This window comes from Eulemur rufifrons, chromosome 17, assembly GCF_041146395.1.
Source record: "Eulemur rufifrons isolate Redbay chromosome 17, OSU_ERuf_1, whole genome shotgun sequence".
NCBI lineage: Eukaryota > Metazoa > Chordata > Mammalia > Primates > Lemuridae > Eulemur > Eulemur rufifrons.
The window spans coordinates 46,824,312-46,842,819 of record NC_090999.1 but is presented as its reverse complement, the minus strand read 5'-3'; the positions used below and the strand labels follow the sequence as shown (position 1 = coordinate 46,842,819).

The following is an 18,508-nucleotide window of genomic DNA, read 5'->3' as shown; positions in this document are numbered from 1 at the left end:
TTTCTTCATCTCTGAAGAGGCTATGAGATTGAGTCACTTTGGAATAAGCACATCATTGAAAACTAATGACCAAAAGATGGATCCTTTAAATTAGAAAGACTCCTAAATTTTAAAAAAAATGAATTTCACAGATGTCTTGTTCTAAACAATTACTGCATTTGTATTTATGGGAAGAGCAAATTGGAAAAAATGTCAGGTTTGGCAACCTTGTTCTGTGTTCTTAGTTCTTGGTGTGCTCTTGGCTGAAGAATGACCAGACACAGCAAGGTAAGGCAAGCACGAGGTGAAATTTATTGAGAGGGAGCAAAACAGGACTATAGAGCAAGAGCAAGACACAGGTTTACAGAGGAAGATACATAAGCCACAGATGACAACTGGACCCCTTGTTATAGCAGAAGAGACCTTGGTTATGGTCTGGGTCCAGATAGGGACCTCCCTGTGGTTTATACGTCATCATGGAACCATTTTGATGGACAATTGGGACTTATATGACCTGAGTTTTACTATGTGTGCAGATCTCCCATGAGCCTCTCTGAAAGCCATCTGTTCTAGGTCACTTTCCAGACTCTATGGTACCTATGCTGCTTGGCCTGTGGGCTAGAGAGTCCTCTGCATTCTTCTGCAGCTGGTGCACTAAGTTCTGACTGGTAGATTCATAGGATGTTCCCCTTTCCCCCAGGTATGGCAGTCACCCGCCTTGTCCCCAGGAGGGGCCCGAGGTCCCTAGCTGTCTACCTAAAAAAAAGACACGTAATAACATCTGGCTAACCTTAAAAATTCTCTTGACAAAATTAAAGAGCAAAACCCTGACCTAAAGGATAAAATCTTTTATATGCTGTGGGAATAGCTGCCCCTGTAGAAACAGCAACAGAGGCCTATCTTCCTTGTGGCCTAGTGGCTAAGATTCTGTACTGCCACCCCAGTAACCTGGGTTTGACTCCCAGGCAGGGAATGGGTCTGTTTTGGTTTTATATTTATATAACTTTGAACTTTTTGAGGTACTCATTTTTTATCGATCTTTTTCCCTTCCTTACACAGCCTTTAATTTCCTGTCTTCTTCCGTCTGTGGGAGGCCCATGAGGCTTTAGGGCCTTTGTATGTAGATGGTCAGCGAGAAGCTGAGGCCATAAGAATATGGCCAGACAGCAATGTGGGCTGTACCCCCTTTGTAAGGAAACTTTTCTAGAGCAGTTTTTGTGGTGTTTCTGGATCTTTGACAACGGCTTTCCATCTCTTTGGAGACTCCTCATGCAACCTTGGTTAAGTCACAACCTTGGTTAAGGTTAATTTAAAAGGCATCTTTAGTTTAAAAAACATTCAAAAGCCAGAAATATCAGCTGTTTGTCCCTGCTAAAATCTGCGCCCATTTACTTTTACCCCCCCCACTCCCCCTTCCCCCCTTTTCTGCCTTCAGTACCGCATGAAAGGACCTAGAGGGAACTTCTAATGACTCAGACCCCTTAAGAAACTCAAAAAAGGCACCACTCATCCCCTTTTGGGGTCTTATGTTTTCCTCATGATGTCTAAAGAGTCAGATTCCTCTCAAGTGTAAAACTCTGCTTGCTTTTGTAACTCTCTGTTGTAACTTTTTGTAATGCTTTTTGCTTACATTACCTCTTTGGCTTTTCGGGGTACCAGAAATTACTTTGCATCATGAGAAAATTTGACCTTGGTGTGGGTAATGGCTAGGCAAGAAGGACAATGTCTGAGAAGACTGACTACACTATAGGAGCTTCTCATTTCTTTACACGTTAAATAAGAAAAGGTCAAATTTAAACACTTAAAAAATATCTTTGTAAGGAAGTACACTATGAAAGTCAAGGTGAGACATTCTGATATCTAGCTGCTTAATTCAGAGGGATTTCTGAATTTCCTCTGAGCTCATCTGTATGTCTCCTATAAAATCCTATGGCAAAGTCCTAAGATTTTGTGTTACTTTGGCATCCATTTTTAATCTTCTTCTAACTAACACACTCAAACTCCAAGAAGAGAGGAAAAAAGGCTTAGATTCTCTCTCTCTTTCTCTCTCTCTCTGCCTTGAGATGTAAATTTGCTACCCTTTTTCTCTAAAACTTAAGTGCTTCTCCAGATAAACTTTAACCTTTTCCATTCACAAAGCCACAGTTTAAATCCAACTGTCCTTTCCAACTAGTAAGTTTTACTTGTCTTATGGCTAAAGTTCTAAAATCAACACTATAAAGTCTTTGTGTGTACATGTGTATGTTATATTAATATGTTGAGTCTACATATATGTATATATATCCAAACATATGCTTATATATTGTCTATATGTGGTACCAAATTAATTTGAAAATGATAACTAGCCCAAGTGCTTTTCAAGTTCATGTGACTTTAGTAATCTTTGGTAAATATAGTTTTTAAATTGTTAATAAAATAGAAACTTCTTCAAAATTTAATTTAGACATTTTCCCGCTGAATATACTGGTCAGGCAGGTTAATACTATCTCAGCTAGATGGTCAAATGTCATAAAACTTGCTTTGTGGTACTTTTGATCCTTGCTTAACTAGTCTATGAGTTTATGACTTTAGATTTAAACCTTTAGGCCATGGAAAGGCATAGGGACACCAGGCTGAAACACTACTGATTGTTTTTGTTTTCCAGTCCAGAGTCAAGAAAACTGTGTTAGTTCTTCTTTTCAGCTATTTATACCTTACAACAAATTGATAAAATGTATTTTTGTGTGCAAAATTTGAAGCATTTATTTTTCTTTGTACTTGATTTCTCCAGAATTTAAAAACTATTTGTGAGTATTGTAAATTTACGACAATATCATTATTTGTATAAGTTCAATTAGAATCCGATTTCTTTTATAACAGGACACAATTGGAGACACTGGTTATTTTACCAAGGTTTTGACTGGAATGGCATATTTTCACATATGTCCTGATTGCTTCGAAGAATTAAGGCTGACTTATGGAGCTGATAAAAAAAGCCCTTTGGAAAGACTGGCTTGGAACTTTATCCTTTACAAGGTTTCCTGACATGTAGATAAGTAAAGAATGTCACTTTCTGACAGGCCTAGGAGCTCCAAGTTATTTTGGGACCTTGAGAAAAAAGTAATTTTCCCAATTCATACAAGTATAATAGATAGTCTGATGGCTTGACTTTCTAGCCACAAAAGTCTAATCTGAGATTCCTTATGAAAAAGTTCCGGCAAAGGCAATTTAAAAGGAGCCTATATGGCTAATAATTATTCTTGCTGCACTTTATGTAAATAATCAAGCCAACTATAATAAGACTAAAATTTATTTCACAAATAAATTGGTCCTGCTATGATATAGCCTTGGTAAAAATGAGAAACTGGAGAGAGAAAAAATTATATTTCAGAAGAAACTACAGTACAACTGTTTTTAGATTCTGGCCTTGTTCATTGTTTTTGGATTTTTATTATTTGCCTATAATTTGGCATTGGTCCTTTTCTGATTTAATTTCCCTCCTCTCTGTGGGACACGATCTCCTAAGAATGAGCCATCTTAGTGATGTGGGATTAGATGAAACATACAACCAAAAACTCATGTTTTCTATAATGCTTTCTCTGAAAGATTTTTAAGAATGGGGGGAAATATAAGGGAAAATAAAAATTTCAGGAACACTCCCTCAACTCCTCATGCAAAGGGAAGATCAAGCCTGGAGGCTGAGTCATGCAACACCCCTTTCCAAAGGAATAGCTGTTACTGCTTAATAGCATTACTAACAGGGTGCATCAGCCAGATGCCAGGGAAAGGTAAACAGCCTCGGGCTTCTACAAGGACTGCCCCCACAGATCATTCATGAGCAAATTCTTCACTGGTCTCCTATAAACAAGGACGTGCAAATTGTGACTTTAGGTCTGCAGGCTAAGTCTAGCTTCTAAAACCAAAGGCTCTTCAATTCCACTCTAATAATGTTGATTACAACTTTATCTTCCCAAGTGCAGAACAGAGATGAGACAAGATCACTCATTCTTCTACCTACCCAGGGACACCTACATAATTGATTCTCCCTTAACTCTCTTTTTCTCTTCAAACATTCACCTTATCCTATGTACAATGTTGATTTCCTGTGCATCAACTAATGTCTCAAAAGAATGTAACCATTTGCCTCACTGCACACCCCATTCTTCCTTTTTCTTTCTGTGTGTCCTGTGCCCTTCCATACTGAGTTTCCACCTCCCTCTCTGGAGAGTACATGTCGCAGATGCTTCTGTGCTTTTCCCAGGAGTGCCATCAAACTTTAGCTAAATAAGCCTCCGTGGATTGAAATCTTTGTCTCAGTCACTTACTGTGGGTTGTTAATCTCTACAATATGCCACGCAATGTGGGGCTTTCCCGACGGGTCCGAGGCAAGGCCACATTCCACACCTGCCCACACGACTCCTCGGGTGGCTCAGCACAGACGTCCGTCCCCTTTCACTCTGGTCAGACCCAGGTGAGCCAGGAGGGAGCTGGAGCTCCCGGGGCCGGGTTAGAAATCTCTCCCGCCAAGGCTGGTGGGAGGGATGAAGTAGTTTCAGCTTCTGACACCCTGTGGGTGATTTCACAAGTGTTAGAGGGTGACTTTCACATGATTGGCAGCGCAGCGAAAGAGGGAAAAGCCCTTTCTGTGGCTCTCGCAGGCAGGGTGACAACCAGGTGTGTGCATGGAGCAGCCTGGCACGAGGCAGGGCTGAGACTCCCCTGTCAGCTCCGGGGCTGAAGTCCGCAGGCCCTGGCTGGATGTGCCCCAGGACATCAAAGCTGTGCAGACTGAAATGGGACTTGTCCCCGTCCAGGCGGCCTTTGGGCGGGTCAGCTGGCCTGGAGAAAACAACAGGGCTCTGACGTGACAGTCCCCGCATTCTGCAGACTTAAAAGGGAAATCCTTTGGATTCTGACTGGACTCCTGGGGCTCAGCCCTGGCAGTGTCCTGAGGCTGCAAAGAGGAAGAAAAAGCTGGAAAGGGCTGCACGTTGCTGGGAGGGGCTCTTGGGGTGATCAGAGAGGGCGTCGTGCCTGCGAGGATTCAGTCGCCTGGGCTGCTCTGCGCCTTCGTGTGCCCTCATCTCTGCTGACGGACGCCGCGGACCCCTCGCCCGCCTGCTCCCTGTCGCCCTCACCCACCCCACCTGGCTCTGCGGATGCTTCTTCCTTTCCGTGACTCCCGGCTGCCCGCCCGCCAGCCCGCAGTTGCTCAGAGGTTTGCCCCAGTGTTGCTGCCCCTCGGACAGACTCCGTCCCTGAGCCTTCCCTGCTCCGTTGTCCCGTGCTCTTCCCTGGCTGCCTTGGGTTTTTATTTGCGTTTCCCTTCCCGTGTCCACAAAGGCAGGACACAGAGGAAGGCCGGCAGAGGGCCAAGAGCACCAGCGCTGGAGCCGGGACGCGGAGGAATGGTCGGTGTGTGACTTTGGGCAAACGGTGGAGACGCTGCCTGTGGACGTCGGTGTCCTCCCTGTGGGGCGGGGTCCCCGTGCCAGGCCCCAGTGCCTGGGCTGTGCCAGTGCTGGTGCCAGGGCGGGTGCAGAGAGGGGGCCTCTGCCCCGGCCCTACAACCTGCTGAGTGGCAGTGTCTGTATGTTCTCTCTGATGCTCACCCATCTTTATAGACCACAGCACCCAATAAAAGTCTTACATGGACACTGAACCAAGATCACCTTTTCCCTGAACTCACTTTCATGGCTCCTGCAATCAGGTGTATTTCTCTCTACAGTTGGGTGAAATACGGAAGTAGCCTAAGGCTGTTTTTTTTCTTTTTCTTTTTTTTTTGTACCGCAAAGGTCCACATTACTGCTGGTTCCTGTTCACAGTGAAAATGGTTTTAACCAAATGAATGAAGGCCAGAGGACACACAACAGAAATCAGAGAATTTTAAACTAAGCTTATTTCTAAGTGCAGTTAAGCCGAAACAAAGCTCATGCCTGCCCTCCGGCCTCCAGGTTCTCCTACCTCGGCAAAGGATATTCCCTCTGCGCCTGCAGCCAGCCTCCCCATCCCTTTCCAGAACTGTGGCTGATTTATCTAAGACCTAGGCTGCTTCACAGTATTTTGAAAACAAATTAGAAATCTCCTTCCAGTTTTCCAGAGGTGACTAAATCCACGAAGCCTTAGGAATGTAAAGGACAGGACAACGTAAACAATGGTTTTGAGATACTGTGTCTGGCAGCACTATGGAAAGTTATTCTTTCCCTTTTTTGTCCACTAGCAAAGGTGGAAGCTGGATTTGGTCCATTGCATAAAGTGCAGTGACCGGTGCATAAATCTGCTATTCGATCTTGGAAAAACTCTAAGGATCTAGAGTCAGCTGAGGGATTGCAGCAATGCTGGTGTTTCAAAGGGCCTAGAAAAGCCAAAAGTCCGGGCTAACCAGCCACGGTGCCCTGTCTCACAGGCTGCAGGTCTGCCTCAGTTAGCACAGCAGGCTAAACTTTCCCTTGCTCAGAGTCGACATGACATGATTTGTTCCCTTTTGGCTGTGTCAGTTCTGCAAACCAGATACCAGAGTCTGCAAGCTCAGGAGAGCCTGCCTTTCTGGAACACCATTTGTTTGGACAGGACAGGCCACTAAGGCGTTTTCATCTCTTTAAAGCTCCCAGGGCAGAGAGCATATCTGAGGAATTCCTTTTTTCAAAGATTTTTTTTTTTTTTTTTTTTTGCCCCTTCCAACATTTTGTTTAAGAGAAAATGAGATGTCTATCTTCTGTTTCCTTATTTTTTTTCAGGAAAGCAAAGGGTTGTTGACTTCCTCCCTCTCCCCTCCCTTCCTTCCTTCTTCCCGAAGGTACTCATCTGAGAAAAAGAGAACGAAGTATTGTTCCTGTTCTCTTTCTTAAGTCATTTGAAACACTGTCCCTGCGAGTTCTTTAAGTTCCCTGTAATCTGTACACAAGAGAAAGAGGGAGAGAGAGAGGGAGAGAGACACAGAGAGCAGGGATCAGGTACAGGATTGAGGCTGCTGCAGCCATTCAGACCTCAGGAGCTGGTAAGTTACCCATGCACTCATTTCTGCTTCCATTTCGATGTCCCTGGGATGGATACTGCTGTGGGCATCTTCAACAGAAAATACCTTGCTGGGTGTAGTCTTTAATCAAAGGGGATGACTGATGGATGGCCCAGAATTTCAGCTTATACTTTTTTTTTTAAGAGAATATTGATGCTTTGCAGAGCTGAGGCTGCCAGAACTGGAAATAGAATTGCACTGGGGCTCAGGAGGACACTGTGTTAAATCTGAATTTTGGCACAGATAATGTGGCCAGGTTATCCAGGAGCCACTGGAGTGTGTGATGTGTCCCACTGGAGAGTTCACTCTTCCTCAGCTCTGTGTCTTGGGAACCTTATCAGGGTGTCTGTTAAGAATTGTGGTTTGCTCTGGAGGTTTTGTTACATGTTGTCTGGATTGAGGTCCCCTTCTCTTGTTCTCTTTTTTTCCATGTAGCATTCCCCAAAAGAGGATTGTTACTTTGTGACTGTTATTCTGCATCACTGAAAAAAGAAAGGAATGTCACTTTGCAATAGTACTGTGTGTAGGGGGGGGCTTGTGTGCTCAGGTTCCACATGTGGATTCAGTGTAAATTTATTATTTGCTGTCAATGGAAGACGTCATCTGCCACACAAAAGAAGGCAGAGATTTTAGGGCATATAGCTTTAGTTTTGGTAAACAACATGCAACTAGAATGGGAAGATTAAGATTCGCTTGTGTCAGTAGGAGGGAAAAAGCTAAGCTGTAGATGCAACTGAAAAACATTCAGCCAGTGCTTGGTTTTCCAAGCACCAAATAGAGTACTGCAAGCTACTCAAGCTCATACACATACCTAGTTTTTAAAAGTCTAACTTGCTTCCATTAAATTTGTCATAAAGGATAATGTTACCAAGAACTCATCATGGCAAGCCATGAGGGAGCTGAGATCATGTTGTCAAAATAGGCCAGCAAGATCACTCCGAAAGACAGTGTGTGTTTACTAATGTGAGTAGTTTAATTTAGAGAGGCGCCGAATGGGTGAAAGGCAATGGCCAAGTATACTTTTTAAAATTACTCATTTCTATGAAATTTACTGAGTGAAATGACCTGGGCTATTAAGAGTATGATAAAAATATCTGGACTCTTATTTTTAAATTAATTTGGCCAATCTATGCTTTAGCCACAATCCAGTAATTAATTTTTATTCACAACTGAGCCATCATCTTAATAAGGATGAGAGAATATGATAGAACTAGACTGGTGTGTAGGTTTTGTTCCAATAGTCAGACCTCCTTTCTCTTCTCCTTTTTACAAGAGATTTTCCTTAGAAGCACCATAAAACGAACAATGTAACAGAGACGTGATTAGCATTTGCCGGCTTGAGGATGCAAAATTATTCTAGTGACAGTCGAGAGTGGTTTCCAGCTTCCCTACCAGTGACCCTAGCCACTCCATTTTTGTAGATCTTCAGGTCAAAAGGTAGCCGGGGCTGACCGTCTTGGGCATTATTGCATCATTTATCAGCAATTGTGACCCCAGAAGAAAACTCAGGGCTTCGATCTTGACTTGCTCCTTTCAGTTTCATTTCTCTCGATAATGCATTTAATTCTGTGCCCAATTAAAACAACATCACGCAATGCTCTCTAGTTTTGGTGATTGAATAAAAGCATCAGATGCAATAAGAAACAATTGACAGCAGAGTGCTCAGACTAAAGACAAGGAAGGCAAAAAGGGGGTAGGCCAATGGCCCAGAAAACAGCACCCCCGCTAGCATACATCTTCATTGCGGCTCGAGATTAAGGAGCTGGGGGTAAGCTATTTTCTGTAAAGGAAAAAAATATATATATTCAATGTTTCCATTCAAGTTAAATCATTGCCATAAGAGTATTTGTTGGATATTGGGTAAAAAAAAAAAAAAAAAAATCAGCTACCTGAAGAAAAAAGCCATCGACTAGTTTAATCTAAGTCGCTACTACTCAGTCTCTCTCTCTCTACTCAACTCCAAGGAGTGAGTTGGCATTTGTGGAAACTTCCAGTGGATGATTCTTCCTTGGGGTCATCAGAGGCTGTTTCGTGATATCATTGGGGGAATTCCAGTTTGGAATGATCCAGAATTTGACACAGACAAAATTTCATTAATTTATTTCTGCCGAAACTATACACACAACTACATTATAAATTTAATTTTAAATCATGTTAGGTCTGTGTGCTGGGATGTGAATCAAGTTACAGTAGAGTACAGGCTATATTGTCATACAGATTGGGTTTGAATTCCAGCTTTGTCACTTACTGACTAGGGGCCGTAGCCCAGGTGTTTAACCTAAGTCTCAGTGTCCCCAAGTGTAAAATTGCATGAATACAATGGAGTTGTTGTCAGGATTAAATATGATTATTGATATAAAACAGTGAAGACAATTCTTGGCAAGTAATAGGAGTCAATCAATGTCAGTTGTAATTTTTTAATTCATATATTAACCTTTAAGAGTACTGTATTTTATTAATGTAGAGACTAGAATGAGTCTTTATAATTCCTGTGATTATTCTTGCTTAAGACTATATCAAGGATTTATCAGAACAAAAATGATTTCTCGTAGCTTTCGAGTTGGGCACATATTGAGTGAAGATATTATGAACCCCAAATTCTTATAAAATAAAAGCAGGTAGAGTTTAATGTATTGATATTCATTTTGCTAATGGCAGAAATGCCAGATTTAGCTTCGTTGATTATACCAGCTGTATTCAATAGAGCTCAATGCAGGGGAAAGTTTGTCTAGGATGAAATTTTTCTATTTAAATGAATGTGTGAACAGATCTTAATTATATTGTAGACATTTATCCCTTTCACCTACTTCCCCAAGCTCGAGAGCTCTGTGTCATGGGTGACCTTTTCCCTGGCCATAGAAGGCTGTAGACACCTTTTTTGGAGACCATAGTGACTGTGCCATGACTCAGCCAGAGAGAAAAGGACTTGAAGTGACATATTCTCCCCCCACCCAGGGAGGAGCATACTTGGAGTTCTCTCTCCTCAAACATGCTGGCAGCGAGCCATTCACCCTCACACAGATAAACAGAACACCGTATCCCCATGCGGGTGTGTGCAGGGTGAAGGGTAGGGTACCTGATTGACCCAACTGCTATTTGTCTCTCACTCTAAACTTTAAAACTCATATGCCCATTGATCTGTCAAGCAATAATGATAGTTTTACTTAGGTCTTAGTTAAATATCCCTTCACTTTCTGAAGGCAAAAACCAACCAGAAATCTACCACTAATAACCTTTTGTTATTATAATCATTGAGGTCCTTTTGTTAGAATACGAGTCTTCATGCAACAGAGATTTGTTTGGACACTTAACCCTAGGAAAACAGATTGAAGCTGAGTTGTACCGCACTAACACGCAAAAGGTACCTTTTCTTGTGGCTCGGTGCATGCAGCAGAAAAAAGATAGATGGGGAGTCAGAACACTTCCGTTCTGATCCAACCTTTGCACTCCCTATATGCGTGACTCGAAAGATTTCTTTACTTGCTTGGGCCTCAGTTTTCTTGTCTATGAAATGACAGGCTGGACTACCTAAGTGATTTTCAAGATGGTCCATGTGTGAGAGTGTGTATCAGAATTCACCTGGGTGGGGGGTGACTTCTGGATGAGTGTGAGATGCTGCTACTGGCATCCTGTGGTTCTCTAAGATGGCAGGTCAGTGTTTGCTCCGTCTTCTTCAGGATGATATTGACATTAACTATAAATGCATGTACTCAGAGCCTTGCTTTTAAACGGGATTCCAACTCAGTATTGGCCATTCTTTCCAGAACTTAGCTTTGAATATATCAATTGTTATTCTAGAAGTGATTAGTATTATGGAATAAGGAATGTCCTAGCAATCTGATGATACTGATTAATGTCCTACAACCATATATAAATTATAAAAAGATTGATTATAGATCGATAAATATTATAATTCAATATAAATAGCACTTTTTGATTTATGCATGTCTATATTATTTGCATCTTATAGTGAGCATGTATTCTTTGTTTAATAAAAATAGATATTAAACCTTTTCTATTCACTTTTAAAAAATATTAGTAGATTTGATCTCATAAGGGTTTTTTTTTTAAAACTTTTACAATGTGTGCTGTGCTGAGACTATTTTAGAAGTTAGATCCTTGTCCTTAAATTGATGGTGACATGGAAAGACAAAAAGATTGATAAAGGTGTTTAAAAAACCAGCACTCACAAGTCACATTAACTCTGCTTTAATTATAAGGAAAATACATACCTTATAGAAAAAGCTGTTCTGAGGTTCCTGATTTTGTCTCTACCTAAATCACTTTTTTCCCCTAATGTATTTATATGGCTAATGAAATAGAGTGGCAATGGGCACAGGTACAGGTCCTATAAGACCACAGAGACAGCAAATATTTTGATATGCACCCTCGGAAACAGCTAGCCTAATAATGACTGGTCTTTTTGACTATTCAAATACCAAATACATTTACATAAAGCAATGATATTTAGATAAAAGAATAGGAACATGTCTTCATTAGGTGCTGCGCATAACATGTTCACTGGAAAGTAAGTACCACAAGGACAGGGGGTTTGTTTTGTGCACTAATGTTTGCCCAGAGACTGCAGGAAATAGCACATAGCATGCAATAAATGCATAAGAAGTATTTTTGAATAGATGAGTTAATGAATAAGTGGGCTGTAGAGTGAAAGATGCTATCTTCATATAACACTAAGTGAAGTAGTTAATGACTAAAAAAGTTAGTCAAACTTTTTTGAAGTCTAGACAATGCCAAACTGCCAGCTTGACAGATTTATCCCTCACCTGAATTGCCTGGAATGGGGTTGTTTTGCTGTTGTGTGCATGAGGCTGGTACATGTATATTAAACTGTCATCTTGGCAAGTCCCCCGCCCACTTGTTCATGGAAGATTAACATTTATAAGATAGATACACAGAAAAGACTGTTGGTTACATTATATTTTCCATTTATTTTCTGGGCAGATGATGGGTTAGCAAATTGTTTTTGGCGAGAGGGAGAATGGTCATTTGTTTTTCCTTGACTAAAAGAGCTGTGAGCCAGGATTCAGCCTTGTAGGAAATGCTCAGAGCTCTCTAGTTTGTTATAGGCACAGGCTGTAAATCCGAGTTAAAGGAATGCCACTTGGACTGAGTTTACAAAACACCATGGGGTGAATTCAGGGAGAGAAATGTGATATCCTTGTTGAGCACAACACCCTTTCCTTTATTTAATTAAAGGCAATGGAGACAGCTAAGACGAGCAAATACCAGATTGAGGCAGTTTTACACTTATTTGGCAAATTTAAAGTGATAAATATAAATGCCTAATGACAAATTGGGATTTTGGATGATGCTGATTATGTTGGGGTCCTAGGTTTCTGTTGTTAATAGTAGAAACTGAAAAGCTCTCTCTGTTCACGTTGATAAAGCCTATCTCCTCAGCGTCAAGTACTAGGGGCACACAAAGGCAATTCTGGACCATGCTCCCTTTTTCCCCTGATATATTATGGCTCCATTTTGACCTTATTCTGTGATGGCCACTGATACTAAATGGGAGAATGATTTAACACTACTATCACCACCAATGACACATTCACGGAGGAGTCATTGCCAGGTTTGGGGCCTACTAAGAACTTTATGTACATAATTTCACTTAACCCTTCCATTCTAAAAAGGAAGTGATTTATTCTTCTCTTGGCGATGAAGAAAGGCAATCACCTTGCTTAACAGAGTAGAAAAAGTAAATGATTTGCTCAAGGTGACTAAATTGATGTTGCTTGTTTTCAGGTTTCTCATTAAGGGGAAGTGTCATCTGTAGCTAATAATTAAGTGTCCTTTAAAGAGGTGCCCATTAAATGTGGTCTAAGGACCAGCAGCCTGGCATCACCTAGAAGCTTGTTAGAAATGCAGATTCTCAGGCCCTGCCCCAGACTTATTGAACCAGAATCAGCATTTTAACAACTTCTTCATGTGGTTCCATTGCACATCCAATTTGAGCTACACTGCCTTTGGATCTTGATCTGTTGCACACAGATTGAACTTGGAATGTAGATCCCTGTTCCAAGGAGTTACAAAGCCATTTGTTAACTTTGCCCTCGTCCAAGACAACATAATTCTAATAAGATAGTGGCATCACTAGACAAGTCTCAATTCTATTCAGTTCTCAGCAACATCAGGCATGATTTCTGTGGTCTCCCTAGCAAGTTAACTCCATACTGTGAGATCCTAACATTCTCAGAGAGGAAAGGGTTGGGGTATTGTTTTTCAGGTATGTTTGGAGCATCGATCATCAGAATCACCTGGGGCAGTTTTCCAGGCCTTTCCCCAGATCTAGTAAATCTGGGGAAAGGACCAAGGTGCTGCCTATTACCCAAGCTACTGGCTCAGGGTACAGAAGTCCCTGGGGAGAGCAGTGATGCGTAGTTTGTGTACATGACCTTACAAAAAAGTTGAGCTTTTTTCAACAGCTTAAAAAAATATTTAAAAACAATAGTGCATGCGTGCAAGAGAGCGCACCAGAGTCCTTCCAGGAAGAAAAGGGACTCTGCCAGCTTCTTCCCTTGAATGCTTGAGAATGGAGGCAAGAAGTCCTGCTATCTGCCACGTGTCTTCCTCGGGGGAAAGAGGGAGGACCCCAGTCTCCAGCGCCACAGCCAAGGAGGAGATGCCAGTACAGGCACCTCACTCTTCCCAGTTAGAAGTTTCCTCTGCATCGGGCACTCACCGTTCTCTCTTGGAACAGAAATCAAGAGGGGACTATTGTTGGAGGGGTGGGGGAAGGAAGCAGGGCAGGAAGAGAGCGAGGGAGAGGACCGGAACAGCCTCTGGTGTGTGCAGCCTGTACACACCAGGCCTCTGCCTGGATAGAGCCTGCGGCTGGCCCCCCCCCCCCCCCCCCACCGAGGCCCTCTGGCCGGCTTCCACGGGACGCGCAGGGAGAGGAGGAACTTTGGGTTTTTAACAGTCTCACGGAACACCCACCACAATAGTGCCCACCACTCCTTTCTTGCTGACTGTTTTTCTAGTTCAGGCATTTTCTTCCCCACAGCGTAGTTAGTGGAGCGTCTCTCTCTTCCCCTCCGCTCCCAGAAAACTTTTTCAGTTTTAAAAAAAAGCACAAAGAGGGGTCTTCCAGCATTATCCTAAAAGATGTATATATCGAGCACTTTTAAGGTGCTAAGGAGCACTATACTTAATCAAGATGGGGTTCCTGAAGTGCTAGAACTTGAATTCTTAGAGTGAGGACCACACAAGAAGTTTTAAGAGGTTGCTAGTAGGTATATCCAGGATCTTGCCACCTCCTACCTGGTTTTCAGAGAGCTGGGCAAGGAGAGACTATCACGAGCATCAGAGCATCGTCTTTCTTGACATGGGGAGATATCCAGTGATGCAGCAAGCAAGTGGGAGTCTCCTCTGATATGGCCACAGCCCTCCTGGCACTGCAGTGATGTCACGGCTCAGTCACCTGCCTCAGGTTGGGTCAGGATTTCCAGGGACAGAGAGTTCTTATCTTCTGGCTGCAGCCTGGGCTCCAGATTTGAATGGGGATATTGGAGGAGGAGCAGAGAGCCCAGATTTAGGAAAAGAAGGTTCAGCTCAATTCTGCACCCTTTTGAAGAAGGCAATCCCATTCAGCGTGTCTTCACAAGCTCCATGTGCTCAGACACATCCCACTATTTAGCATGAGTTATGTTGGCTCCTTTCCCCCTTCTGAGTCTCCCAGGAGAGGAATTTCAGCATCACATCTTTAATACATGCAGTTGGGAAGGACATTTAATGGTGAGCAAATCCCATCTCAGAAGGATTAGGACAGAAAATGCCAAATGTATTTGTTCTTCAGCCAACATGGATAGTTTGGGAAGGGGAGTTGGTTTACCTAATAAAGTGCTATCTCTTAAGCACATGGTACATGTGCCTCACACTTGAGTGTACACATACACACACCCATCTATCCATAATCATTGGCTCTTATAAAAGATTAGGAGCCAGTAGGTTAGCTCCAAATTGTTTATTTGACTCAAGAATGTAGTGTCTGATTTTTCAGTCCCCTACACTTCCAGATTAACTGTCCTACTTATATTTTTCTCAGGGATGTTAAAAAGAGTTTGAATACTATTAGCTAGTGGCAGCAGGGAGAAGGTGAGAGAAGATTTAAGTGTTATTGCAAACAATTCATAAAGCACTTCATTCACTTACTGTGCATTGTTTTCAGAATGTAAGTAATACAGGAAAGAATGCTACACTGGAGTCAGAGGACAGAGGTTTGAGTGTGCTTACTGATGTGTGAATGGATGACAGCAGCAAATCCAAATGCATATGGGAATCTGGTGTATGATAAAAATCGCACTGCGTATCAGAGGGGAAGTTTGGATTATGTAATTAATAGTGTTGGGACAATTAGCTAGCTACTTGGGAAAAAAACTTATATTCCAATTTAATTTCTTAAATTAAAATAAATTCCAGATAGAGCAAAGACTTAAAATGTTAAAAATAAAAATATACTGTGAATCTAAAATTCTACTAAAAAATTGTCTTTAAAAAAGTGAAAACATAAAAACACTAGAAAAAAAGAGAGATTTGGTTTTTTTGAATCTCAGAGTAGGAAATGTCTTTCTAGTTTTACCCAGAAGCCTTTAATATTTATTATACATTTTATTACAGTAAAACAAAAAGCTTTTGCAGGGTCAAAATTCAATAAACAAAGTCAAAGTACAAACACAAAATGGGGGGAAGCATTTGCAATGTGTATCACAAAGAACTTAATATGAACAAAAAAATGAGCAAATCACATGATGCACATATTTCACATAAAACGAAATATAGTTGTCTCTTAAACATGTAAAAAATAACAGATACTCATCTTAATTCATAATAAGAAAATGCAAATTAAAACCATGAGATACGATTTTTATCTACTTGATTGGCAAAGATGGAACATTCGTTAGCATATTTGTTTCAAGGGCTCTGGAAAGTGCTCTCAGACATTTTTGGGGTAATTTTGAATTAGCAAAACTTCTACAGAGAGCATTTTGTGAATGTCTATCAAAATGTAACATTACTTACTTCTCTTGAAATTTACTCCACAAATATGAGATGCAAAAAGACATACCTACAATGCAATATATCTAACACAGCATTATTTGGAACAGAAAAAAAATTGCAATAGTACAATTTTCCATCAGTAACAGATTGACTAAAGTAAGTACATAGTACATCTGTACAATGGAATATTATGCAGCCCTAAAAAATGAGGGAACAGAGTAGCATCCAGAAATGGACTCCAGGTATATGACCAATGGATTTGACAAAGGTGCAAAGGTAATACGATGAGGGAAGGATAGTCTTTCCAACAAATGGTACTGAAACAATTCAATATCTATATATAAAAGAATAAAATGAACTTTGGCCCTTACCTCCCACTATACACATATATTAACTTGAAGTAGATCATAGACCTTAATGTAAGAGTTAGAACTATAAAATTTCTAAGGGTAAACACAGGAGAAAATCTTTGTAACTTTGGGTTAGGCAATGACTTGGTTCTGACACAAAGTGCACAAACAATAAATGAAAACATTGATAAATTGGACTTCCTCAAAATTAAAACCTTTTGCTCTTTAGTAAAAGGACACCATTATAAAAATAAAAAGACAAGCCACAAAGTAGGAGAACATATTTGTAAAACATATATCTGATAAAAGACTTGTTTCCAGAATATATAAAAAGCTCTTAGAATTCAATAATAAGGCAAACAACCCAATTTTAAAATGGGCAAAAGTTTTAAATAGATACTTACACACACAAAAAGATACAAAAATAGCAAATAATCACATTAAAAGATACATAATACCATTAGACTGTGAAAATGTAAACTATTAATAAAATCATGATGAGATATAACTGCACACTTAGTAAAATGTTGAAAACCAAAAAAATAGAAAATACTAAGTGTTGGTAGTGAGGTGGAGAAACTGGAGCTCTTGTATGTTGCTGGTAAAAGGGTGCTGCCACTTTGGAAAATAGTTTGGTAGTTTCTTAAATGATTAAGTATAAACCTACCATACTACACAGCAATTTTACTTCCAGGTAACTATCCTCAAAAACTGAAATCATAAGTCTACATAAAAACTTGAACACAAATGTTCACCATAGCATTATTCATAATAGCTCCAAACTGGAAACAATCCAAAGGTTCATAAATTGGTGAGTAGATAAACAAAATTTGCTATATCTATGCAATGGAATACTACTCAACAATTAAAAAGGAGCTACTGATATATGCAACAACATGGATGAATCTCAAAATCATCACGCTGTGTGAAAGAAGCCAGACACAATATTATTAAAGGAATCAGGCATGCAATAAATATTGAATTATTTCATATATATGAAATTTCTTAAAGTACAAAGCTATAGAGACAGAAAGTAGACTAGTGGTTTTCTGAGGCTGGGGGGGTGGGGGAGGGGAGAGGATAGACTGCTAACAGGCACAATGAAACTTTTTGGAGGGATGAAATTATTCCAAAATTAAATTTTGATGATAGTTGCACAACTGTATACATTTTCTAAAACTCATCACACTGCATATTTTAAAAGGCATGAATTTATATTATGTAAATTATGCCTCAATAAAGCTATTTAAAATAATTGGGAAAAACAAAAAGAATGAAGCAGCTCTATACATTCCCATAAGGAAGCACTCTCCCACCTGCGCAGTTAAGTAAAAAAGCCAAGGTGCTTTCATTGCAGACAATGCTATCATTTTTGTAAAAAAAAAAAAAAAATATATATATATATATATATATATATACTTTTGATATGTACAGAATAACTCTAGAAGGATACAATAGACTTACTGTTAATAATAGATTTTGCTTCATGTGTGCACATGTATGCTCACGCACACAAGAGGGTGGAGAGAGGAATTTTTTGAGACCAGGTCAGCCACACCAGCTCTGTGATAGTGGGCAAATGTCTGAACCTTTGTTTCCCCACCTGTAAAATGAAGGGCTTGGATGAGTGGATCTCTAAGTACGCTTCTGATTTCAAGTTCCATGCTCTGAGAATTTCTTTAAGGATGATCATCTATATTCCTCTTGTCCTTTGCCTGCCAGCATGTCACCAAATGCCACATAGAAAGCCACAACCAAAGGCTTTATTCCTTCTCATTCAGTTGCCTCTCAGTTTATTGGGTCCCCATCCTCTTGGCAACATGTAAAATATGAGTGTCAACCAGGGTGAGATGGCAGCCCAGAGAGCCGGGGCGGGGGTGGGGGTGTGTGTGGCAAGACAATATAGAGGAGTGGTTACGACCCAGGTCTTAGGGGCAGCTGGTTGAGATGAAATCCCAACCATCTTACTGGCTGGCAATGTGACCACGGTTAGTTCACCTCTCTTTTCTTCATCTGACAGGTATAAAATAGCATCACGCTCCTTGGGTGGGGATTGAGAGTGATAATTCATGTAATTGCTTAGCACAGTACCTGTCTCATAGTAATATTTAACAAATTGTTAGCCCTTTGAATTATCGATCGGAACTCTCCTGCTCATGGGACC

At 40.8% G+C, this 18,508-nt stretch overlaps 1 protein-coding gene across 1 annotated transcript in view; it reads left to right on the top strand.

Moving 5' to 3' along the window:
* Positions 1–6,907: 6,907 nt before the first annotated feature.
* The window catches only part of ZNF366 (zinc finger protein 366), a 62,280-nt gene continuing 50,679 nt past the window's right edge, over positions 6,908–18,508 (top strand). Inside the window, exon 1 of the mRNA XM_069492625.1 lies at positions 6,908–6,955. The gene's annotated coding sequence lies outside the window, so the exon portion shown is untranslated. The remainder of the gene's footprint in view (positions 6,956–18,508) is intronic.